The following is a 12069-nucleotide window of genomic DNA, read 5'->3' as shown; positions in this document are numbered from 1 at the left end:
TATCTATATAAATTAAGCTTCAACATTAAAAGTGATCTAGACGAACTTATGAATAATTTACTAACACTAAATTAGAAATAAAGTTTGGTGGTTTGGGTAATATCACTAGTCATATAATAGTGAAATTGTAAAAAGGGAAACCGTTATGATTTGGGTTTTGGCGAAAGTCAAAACTGGGTTGGGTCTCAATTTAAATACTTGGGGAATAGTAACTATCTAAAATAAGATCCGATGAAAATTAGATTGAATTTAGTTAGTCATAACTTTTTATTTATTCGAAAGAAAAATATAAAGTTTTATACTAAAACATTTTAATAGGGCTTAAACTCAAAACAATCCATGGATCTATAGGTGACACATTTAAGTAAACACTCCCATTTATTTATATATTGTAAAATACTTATTATTATTATTATTATTATTATTATTTATGTATTATTATTATTCACTAAAAATAAAAATATACATCAAAATACTCGAATTTGTACCAGAACTGTTTGTCACATCGGATATATCATATGCGTATCGTGTATACATCACACGAAACGCGTACCTTCAAAATTATACGCGGAATGCGTATAGTTGTACGCGAAACGCGTACGTGTAATATCATCACTGTTCCGAATTTATTTTAATGTCAAGGTTTTAAATTAAATCTTTTATTATTATTCTATAGTAATTAATTTATAATTAGTTTAATTATTATAATTTCCTATAATTCATTTTTATTATTCAGTTAATTTAAATAAATTTGTATTATAATTTATTTCTCAAAACAAAATTCTAATCAATTAGTTTTATTAAAAGTTATTATTTTATTAATTATCATGTAGTAATAAACTTATTTAGATCACAATTAGTATAATTTCAATTAATTCACTTTTAATTTAATAATTATAAATAATGTATTCGTATAAATTAATAAGTAATATAATTAAATTAAGATTAAGTTATATTTTATTATTATTATGTAGTATTATAAATTCCTAATCCAAAACCCCTTTTAAATAAGTTTAACTTCAAAGACTATTAAAAACTATTTAACACTGTCTCCCTATGGAACGAACCGGATTTACCAACAAACTAAACTATGCGGATAGGACTAGTTGCCTATATGTGTGAAATCAACCTGAATTCATTAAAACACCATATATACAATAAAATAATTCGTGTAACAAAATAACTCAAATCCGTTCATAAAATAAATGTACTGTTTCACACCATCAACTTTTTGGCGCCGCTGCCGGGGAGCGGTTTTGTTTAAAAATTTTTAATAGACTTTAGGTTATTCGATCCTTTTATAGGAATTCAAAACTAGAAAAGCTTTTGGTGTTATGAATTCATAATAGAAATTAATGCATGAATTTACGTTCCTCCAACACTGAATTAACTCCTCCATATCCTGAACCCGAAAGAGAATTTCACGAACGTTTAAAAGCTCAAGAGGTAGAGTCTCTCGCCGAGGATTTAGAATCACTTTCATTAGATTCTAACTCTGAACCAGATATTCAACCAATCATAAAGCCAGTTATTAAGGAAGTAGAAGAGATGGCTGTTACAAATCAAACGATGGAAGCATTAATGAAGGCGACAAGAACAGGTCAAGGCCACGCAATTATTCATACTACGATGACTGACGGCTTTGAAATAAAAGGTCAATTCCTTCACATGGTGACTAATACATGCCAATTTGGTGGAGCTCCAAATGAGGATGCTAACGAGCATCTTCGTAAGTTTGTAAGCATTTGCAAGCCATTCAAAATCAAGGATGTCTCCGATGAAGTCGTATGTTTGAAAATCTTTCCATGGTCCCTAAAGGATGATACAAGAGATTGGTTAGACTCATTACCAGAAGGTTATATCGAAGATTGGAATGATATGATGGACAAGTTTTTGTCAAAATTCTTCCCTGCTTCAAAAGCAGCAAAATTGCAAAGTGATATAAATCACTTCAAACAAAAACTTAATGAGACTCTTTATGAAGCTTGGACCCGATTTAATAAAATGCTTAGGGTATGTCCTCAACACGGGTTGAATACATTCCAAAAAGTCCAAATATTCTATAAAGGAGTCAATGTGGCTACTCGAAAGGATATCGATGTTGCAGCTGGAGGTTCGATCATGAAGAAAACACCGGAAGACGCTCACAAAATCATTGCCGATATAGCAGTACACTCTCATAATTGGCATCAAGAGATAGAATTCTCTAAATCATCAACCGTTGCTAATATCGAAAGCAATGATGAAATTGCTTCTTTAAAAGCTCAAATGGCAAATCAAGCAAGGCAAATTGAGAAAGTAACCAAGGAAATGCATGCTATCAGGGTAGGATGTGAACTATGCCAAGGTCCCCATCTTACTAGAGATTGTGATCAAGCAACGATGGAAGAGCAAGCAAATTTCCTAGGTTACTTGTGAAAAGGTGAAATGAATTTCAACGATTTTCCAGCGATAGAAGCAAATAACCGAAAATATCCTCCAATTAACAGCTATCAAATAGGAGGACCTTCAGGTTTAAATAATAATAACTATCAAGGAGGAAATCCAGGTTACCAAAATAACCGGAATTTCCAAAATCAAAATCAAAATCAAAGAAATCCACCACCAGGTTACAATCACTTAAATAACCGAAATCAACCTCAACGAATTTATCAAAATAATTTCCAACACAATCAACCACAACCACAACCACAAGCACTTATACAACCACAACACGAGAAGAAATCCGGTTTAGAAGATCTCTTGAGAGATTTTATGGTTAAGCATGAGCAAACTGCAGAACTTCAAACTCAGCAAATTCAAAATCAACAAGCTACGATTCAGAATTTAGAAAGAGATGTTGGAAGGATCTCATAGTTACTATCAGAGGGGCCACCAGGCGCTCTCCCCTCAAATACTCAAGTGAATCCCAACAACAATCAAACAAGGAATGAGCATGTAAATGCTATAACTACTAGAAGTGGTTTAACTATTAACCCAGAAACTAGTAAGACCTCAGAAGTTCCTTTGTCTTCTTCTAGTTTACAAGAACCTGTTGATATAGATAAGCATGTTGAGAAAGAACAAGAGAAGAATGATCCACCAGAGATCATATCAAAGAAAAGGGAAGAAACACCTGTAAAGGTGCACAAGGTACCTATTCCATACCCGAAGGCATTAAAGAAAGACAAACTCGCGAGCCAATATCCAAAATTTGCAGATATGATCAAGCAAATTAGCATTAACATACCACTCGCGGAAGTTCTTAGGGGTATGCCAAATTATGGAAGGTTTATCAAGGATCTCATAGCCGATAAAGGTAAATATGAAGAGGTTTCAACCACATTCCTCAATGAGGAATGCTCAGCAATTTTGCAAAAGCAAAAGATGCCACCGAAACTCAGAGATCCTGGTAGTTTCATTATTCCGTGTCTGATAGGAGATTCAGTAATGTACGATGCAGTAACTGACTTAGGCGCAAGTATCAATCTTATGCCACACTCCTTGTACTTAAAACTAAACCTAGGAGATCTAAAACCAACTAGGATGTGTATACGCCTAGCAGATAGAACTTTTAACTATCCTATTGGTATTGTCAAAAACCTACCAGTTAAAGTCAATCATTTAATCTTTCCTGCCGACTTCGTTGTCCTTAAAATGGAAGAAGATAGCAAGGTTCCCCTAATTCTAAGGCGACCATTTCTAAATACCGATGATGCAATTATGCGTTTTAAATACAAAAAGCTTAGTCTAGGTGTAGGGGAAGATAGAGTTAACTTAAACATAGATAAAGCTATGAAACAACCTATATCCTCCGATGATGAATGTTATAAGGTAGACATTGTTGATTTTTGTGTTGAAAAAGAATTGCAAGAATTACTAAATATATACATCTCGAACTTCACCCCAATGAGTGAAAGTGATGAATTCGATGTAGAACTTGAACTTGACGAATTGTTGAAAGTAGTAATCGATGAAGATTGCTGTGAGAAAGAAATTCCCAAGGAAGATGAACCCTTTGAAGAAATTACCGATGGTAATAGGTTCCGAATAAAATCTTCCTTGGAAGAACCACCAACCTTGGAACTTGAAGAACTCCCGAAACATTTAAAGTATGCTTATCTCCAAGGTACATCACAATTACCTGTTATAATTTCATCAAAACTCTCAGATGACGAAAAGGGTAGGTTAATGTCCGTTCTAAAAACTCACAAGAAAGCAATTGCTTGGAAACAACCGATATTCCAGGGATTAACCCCGCTTATTGTGCTCATAAGATTCTAATAGAAGAAGATTTTAAACCCGTGGTACAAAGACAACGAAGGTTAAACCCTAACATGAAAGAAGTTGTCAAAAAGGAGGTTATCAAGTTACTTGATGCCGGGTTAATATACTCTATATCTAATAGCCCATGGGTTAGTCCTGTTCAAGTGGTACCTAAGAAAGGGGGTACAACTGTTATTCTTAATGATAAAAATGAACTCGTTCCTACAAGAACAGTCACTGGTTGGAGAGTCTGTATAGACTACCGTCGTTTAAACGACGCCACAAGGAAAGATCATTCCCCACTTCCTTATATTGACCAAATGCTAGAACATTTAGCGGGAAAAGAGTACTATTGTTTCCTTGATGGATTCTCCAGTTATTTTCAAATTCCCATTGATCCAAAAGACCAAGACAAGACAACTTTTACTTGTCCATTTGGTACATTCGCATACCGACGAATGCCATTCGGATTAAGCAACGCGCCAGGCACCTTTCAAAGGTGTATGATGGCAATATTTCATGACATGATAGAAGGAAGTATGGAAGTATTTATGGACGATTTCTCTGTTTTTGGAGACTCCTTCGATTCATGCCTTTCAAACCTTGAGCGAATGTTAATTCGTTGTGAGGAATCAAATCTTGTTTTAAATTGGGAAAAATGCCACTTCATGGTGAAAGAAGGCATTGTTTTAGGACACAAGATTTCTCGAGATGGAATGGAAGTAGACAAAGCTAAGATCGATGTAATCTCAAAGCTTCCTCCTCCAACTAACGTTAAAGGAATTCGTAGTTTCTTAGGTCATGCGGGATTCTATCGACGATTCATAAAGGATTTTTCCAAAATCGCTAGACCCATGACTAAACTTCTTGAGAAAGATAGTACATTCGATTTCAATAACGAATGCTTACAAGCTTTCTCCATTCTAAAAGATAAACTTACGAATGCACCCATTATGGTATCACCCGACTGGTCCAAACCTTTCAAGCTAATGTGTGATGCTAGTGATTTCGCGATGGGAGCTGTTTTAGGTCAACGTCAAGATAACAAATTTCAACCAATCTACTACGCAAGTAAAACACTTACAGGAGCTCAGTTGAATTACACAACTACTGAGAAGGAGCTTCTTGCGGTATTTTTTGCTTTCGATAAGTTTAGATCTTACTTAGTGTTATCTAAAACAATTGTTTATACCGATCATTCAGCCCTAAAGTACTTATTCAAAAAGCAAGATACTAAACCTAGACAAATTCGTTGGATTCTTGTCCTACAAGAATTCGACATTGAAATTAAGGATAAAAAAGGAGCTGAAAATCTCGTTGCAGATCACTTATCCCGTCTTGAAAATCCAAACTTAGAAACACTCAACGAATCTGTTATTCACGATACTTTTCCGGACGAGTTCCTTATGAGAATTGAAACAGAAGAAGAAATTCCATGGTTTGCGGGCTATGCTAATTATCTAGCCGCAGGAATTCTTGTTAAAAATCAAACATATCAACAAAAGAAGAAATTCTTTGCTGATCTGAAGTTTTACTTCTGGGAAAGCCCTAACCTCTTTCGTGTAGGGGGTGACCAAGTTATTCGTCGATGTGTATACGGCAAAGAAGCGCAACAAATTCCAGAGCACTGTCATGAAGGACCGGCTGGTGGATATTTCGGACCAAGCTATACAGCCAAAAAGTTTTTTGACTCAGGTTTTTACTGGCCTATAATTTTTAAAGATGCACACAATATGGTAAAAACTTGTGATGCTTGTCAAAGATCTGGAAATATATCCAAGAGAGACAAAATGCCACAACAAAGCATCCTAGTATGCGAAGTATTCGACATTTGGGGTATTGACTTCATGGGTCCATTCCCCGCTTCTAACAAATGCAAATACATTCTCGATGCAGTCGATTACGTTTCTAAATGGGCTGAAGCAAAAGCCCTACCTGCTAACAATGCTCGAGTTGTTGTCAGCTTTCTTAAAAATCTTTTCTCTCGTTTTGAGATTCCAAAAGCATTAATCAGTGATCGTGGAACTCATTTTACAAATCAACTACTCGAGAAAGTGCTTAAAAAGTACGGAGTTAATCATCGTTTTTCAACTTCTTACCACCCTCAAACGAGTGGCCAAGTTGAAAACACAAACAGAAGTCTTAAACGAATTTTAGAAATAACGGTTAAAAATAATCCAAACATCTGGCATCGAAAGCTAGATGATGCGCTTTGGGCATTTAGAACCGCATTTAAAACACCCATTGGTACTACACCTTTCCAATTAATTTATGGTAAGGGGTGTCATCTACCTGTCGAAGTTGAACACAAGGCATACTGGGCTATGAGAGAATGTAATACCGACCTTGTGAAAGCTGGAGAAAACCAATTCTTGCAACTGAATAAATTAGATGAATTAAGACTACAAGCGTATGAAAACTCTAAAACATACAAGGAGAAAACTAAAAGATGGCACGATGCACGGTTAAAAGAAAAGAAAGAATTTGAACAAGGGGATAAAGTATTAGTATTCCAATCACGTTTTAAGTTTTCACCTGGGAAACTTAGATCCCGGTGTACTTGGCCATATATAATAAAACAAGTTTTTCCATCTGGATATGCAGAATTATATAGCAAAGACGGTGGAACTTTCAAAGTGAACGGTCATCGACTCAAATTATACTTTGAAGGAATCAATACTACGAAAAGAGACGAGATCACCTTCTACCCTAAGGACAAGTAAATTCAGGGTAACTTTAAGGTTTTTCAACTCCATTCTCGAACTTTATTTTCATCTTTAAGAGTGGGGTTTGTTCAGTCTTTCCCTAGCAGACACTAAAGAACTAGTCTTCTCCCTCAATTCTACCTTTTTATTTTTTTTATTTTCATTTTCATTTATTGTTTATTTTCAAGATGCACAATCAATACGTCTACAACCACTTCTTTTTGATGTGCGATAAAATTTTACCAAGAGATGTGGTTTTAGATATAAAGAGAAGATGCGATCATGCGAGTAAAGAAATAAGGCAAAAACTTAACGAGAAAAATTATGACAAAGGAAAATCGAAATCAGCTAAGAAATGTCGAGCGCGTCATTTGGGCAAGTGTGTAAAATGTGGAAAACCAGCTCATTGCGGAAATTGCCCAAAGAACCAGACGGACTCTAATTACGAATACGTAACCTTGTGCCGAGAAGGACCTTTTAAATGTTCAAAGGAAAACCTCTTAAACCAACGAGGTTACGCCTACGAAGCCATGGGGGCGAAATGGTACGACTCCACTATGAGGCAAGTCGACGCGGTTTCACAATCTAATTCTTTTTTTCGCCAATTGTGTGTTTGTGCATTTTTGTGTGTTTGTTAATTTTTGTGAGTTTATGTTTTGGTGTGTTTTAGTTTGTATTTGTTTGTTGTGTTTTTTTTTTTTAAAAAAAGGTCTACCATTTAAAATTGATAAACCTTGAGTTCAACCTGTTTTCATTAAAAACGATAATGTTAAGTGTAACAACTGAATTGTCGTTCTTCAAATTGCACGAAATTTATGGTTGGATTCATAATATATCTTTTAAATGGTAAACCACCAAAAACAAAAGAAAAATTAAAACTACTAAAAATATACTTTTTTTATCAATAACCGTAAAGATATATAGCTTGTAAACTTTTGTCGTGGGTAATGATAGGTGTAACAACTGAGATTATCTTTACCTAGTTGATACGAAACAAAGTTTTAAGTTTGAAAATTAGTTGGATTGAAAGTATATTAAAAAAAATAGAGTGTATTTTAAATTCATTTAATTTTTATTTTTCATGTACTTGTTTTTAATTTTAAAATATTAATTTTCTTTTAATTTAAAAATTTAAAAAGAAAAAAAAATTTAGAGTGTTTTGTTTTTAAGTTATTTTTGAAAAATATTAAAAACTTTAACTTTTAAAGCATTAAATTTTATAAATTGAATTTTAAAATTTATAAACGGATAAAGACTAGGTATAACAACCGAAATTTCCGTTACAACAAATATAAATTTATAAAAAGATATTTTAAAAATTTAATTACTTATAAAGTTGAAAAAAAAAATGATTTTTATGTTGTGTGTTAAATATTTTCGTTTACTTTTATTTTATATATACAAAATTTTTAGTGTGGGGTAAAATTTTTGTACTACTAAAGTACAACCCCATCTCATGTGTGATTAACATATTTTGTTGACAGGTATTTATGATGATGAGATTCGACATAACGAAACACGAAAGTATTATTGTGATAACAAGGATTGGATATGTTCATACGAAAAGCATTTTACAATGTCCAATTACTTAACAAAGGAAGTTCCATATACTTTACATTTTTTGTCCTCTCAAATTTATACATTTAATCTGATTTTATGTAATGAGGGCATTACATAATCTTAAGTGTGGGGTGGGAATATATAAATTCTCGAGAACTTATAACTTGGCGGTTTTTATGAAAAATTTTGAAAATTTTTAAACAAATATATCTAGTCAATTTTTAAGGTAATTACGAGCAATTAAAGATTAGGTGTCAAAAACCGAAATTATTGTCTCCATACATTAAAAATACATAAGATTATTTGATTAAAACCTATAAAAGAAAACCAAGTACAACAGAATTTATAAACCCATATTTTAGGAACCATTTATCACATGTTTCTATGAAGTTTATTGCAGATATCATTGCTTTGGAATGTATAAACCTGAATATCCCATTAAGGAAGTAAAGTCTTCCAAAATGACACACTTGCTAACTTATGTTAGAAGATGTAGTCCAGAATAGCTGTAGGTTGACGAAAAATCTTGAAAAGTCATCTCTATCATCGGCTGGAAATCCACCTCACCTCAGCATCAAACAGGGTTTTTGGTGGTCAGACTTATCCTAACCATGAGATGGATATGTCTCGTACAATGGGGGGCACATTGCAAATTAGCTTTTAAGACTAATGAATCTAATCCCCAGATGGATGATCTCCGTAAAGATCAACCGCATCTATGCTTGATTGCGGTCAACATACATATGCCATAACAAATTGAGGTGTGCAAACTCATGATTCACTGATGATATTTGGACACGATATAATTTTATTCTAAAACTTATGCTATTTTATGAATTATATTGTGTAAAACCATTTTTAGGACATTCGGTTTCAAGTTCCATGATACTTCAATTATGGGGGCGGATAGCTTGCTAATCGCTGACTGAGACTACAGTTTTCAGTTACCCTCAACCGGAATTTGAGGTTAAAACCGGAAAATGTGTCTAGTGTAAAAACTAGCATGCCATTTTATAAAATCTTAAAACGTTTTCACAAGGTCCAATGTTCCCTAAGGATCCAAATTTTTAAACCTTAATCACGAGTTTCTACTTTGTATCTGTTGTCAGAATTTCATTTCGTGTGGTGTGCGTATGATTCAATAAATATTGTGTAGTGTTTCCAACTTATTCCATATAGCGTGTGTTTTTATTTCGTGTAGCGTATGTTGTGTGATTTAATGTACGATATGGAAAAATATGTAATGTTCCTATTCTATTTAGAAGATGTAATTGCTTGAGGACAAGCAACGTTCAAGTATGAGGTATTTTGATATTGCTTTAAACATACATATATTTCGATGCAATATCATTTATATTTCATCAACTTTTACCAAAACGAAGACATTCAAATGCATAATTCACGAGAAAAATGACAAAAGTAAACGCGAGCTTAAAGTTAGAAGAAATTCGATAAATGATGAATTTAAATCAAATATATATCAAGAAACGTTTATTCAAGTTCAAAGAACACAAGTGGAGTGATATGCAAGTTCTAGATGATCGAAGAAAAAGAGTTCAAATGAAAGTCCAAATCGATACACATCAACACGGGATCAACAAAGAACAAACGAAATAATAAAAATAAAAAAAACTACCGTGACTCTTACGCAGATCGCGTAGGTAAGTACGCGAAACGCGTAATAATTTGCTCCTACGCAGAACGTGTGGATGGCTACGTGAAACGCATAATGTTGAGACTAGATTCAGATACAAATTCACATGGGACGATCGCTTTTGGATATAATATGACTGCTTTTTCTACTTTACAGATAGAACATACAGATCAAAGTAGCTACCTACTACTGAATTTCAATGCTATAATACGGAGTATGAGTTCAAAGGAAAGTAGTGAGGAGTATACAACTCCAAATCCCACACAACTTTTATCCTGTTTATTTTTCTTTCAAGTACTCCGTATTAATTTCAGTTTCAAGATTCAATTTTTAGGATAGTTTCAGTTTTAAGGGTGTATTGTTCGTGATTAAGGGTATATTGTTCGTGATTAAGGGTATTATTGTACGAGTGCAAGGGGAGTTGTTATTGTAATTTTCTACCGTTTAAAGTAAATGAAAGTGAAGATTTTCGTAAGTATATCCTATTAAAATTATCGTTATCAATTTTTATCGTTATTATTATGTTTTATATTTACATTTTCAGGTTTACCCTAGTATAATGAGTAGCTAATTTCCCTAGTGTTTGCTTAGATGTAGAGCCCCTAGTGAAATGGATTGTTATCATTTGTAAAAATTAAAATGTAACTTAAGTATTTTTAATATTGTGCCTAATTAAAAGAACCATTATTATGTACTTGGATATTTAACCCTTGTCACTTAATTTATTAGATTCAAATAACGAAAGTTATTTTTATCTATATAAATTAAGCTTCAACATTAAAAGTGATTTAGAAGAACTTATAAATAATTTACTAACACTAAATTAGAAATAAAGGTCGGTGGTTTAGGTAATATCACTACTCATATAATAGTGAAATTGTAAAAAGGGAAACCGTTATGATTTATGTTTTGGCGAAAGTCAAAACTATGTTGTGTGATGACCCGGAAATTTCTGATCAAATTTAAACTTTAATCTTTATATGTTTCCGACACGATAAGCAAAAGTAGTTAAGTCTCAAGAATTTTAAACTGTTTCATATGTTCAATTGACCTTCGACTGTTCCCGACGATTCACGAACAACTAGTTGTAAATAGATACATATACATATATACATAATAATAATTTGAAATATTATCTGATATATTATATGATTTAATGGTAGGAAATAAATATGTAAACATATATAGATGTAATTATAAATATAAGTGTATATATATACTAATTTGATTTAATAATATATATAATTTAAACAGTAGAATTAAAAATATAAAATAACATACAGAATAATTAATTTGCTATTAATGTAAACATATATATGTATATATATGAAATATATACTTAATTAATGATTATATGTATTTTGTGTAGTTGTTAAAATAATATATGATATTAATATATATATATATATATATATATATATATATATATATATATATATACACATATATATATTACTATTATTATTATTATTTGTAATTTTATTATTATTATTATTAATTATTAATATTAATTATATAAATTATATATCCATAAAATCGTACAATCTTGTTACATATAACTATCAAACTATACTAAATTGATGTTTCTGTCTCCGAATTAGATACCAGACGAATTCTATCACAGTTGCAAACAAAAATCGTTAGCATTCATAATCACCTTTTGTTACAAGATCACTCACCAACTACACTATACATCCATTAACACTTACACTTATTATATTGAATGAGTTATCATATTATACTATACGTGATATTCTTTATCTACCTACCCACACTCAAATAATCAATCTCTTCTTTCTCTCATAATCTCCTATCAAACTATCACCATTCATGTTACTTACACTATGTTCTATTTTGATCACCAAGCGAACCATCACCTTCTCCAAAACCACAACCGAGATCACC

The sequence above is a fragment of the Rutidosis leptorrhynchoides genome, chromosome 8 (assembly GCF_046630445.1).
Source record: "Rutidosis leptorrhynchoides isolate AG116_Rl617_1_P2 chromosome 8, CSIRO_AGI_Rlap_v1, whole genome shotgun sequence".
NCBI lineage: Eukaryota > Viridiplantae > Streptophyta > Magnoliopsida > Asterales > Asteraceae > Rutidosis > Rutidosis leptorrhynchoides.
The sequence above is the reverse complement of the archived record's forward strand: the minus strand, read 5'-3'. Positions refer to the sequence as shown.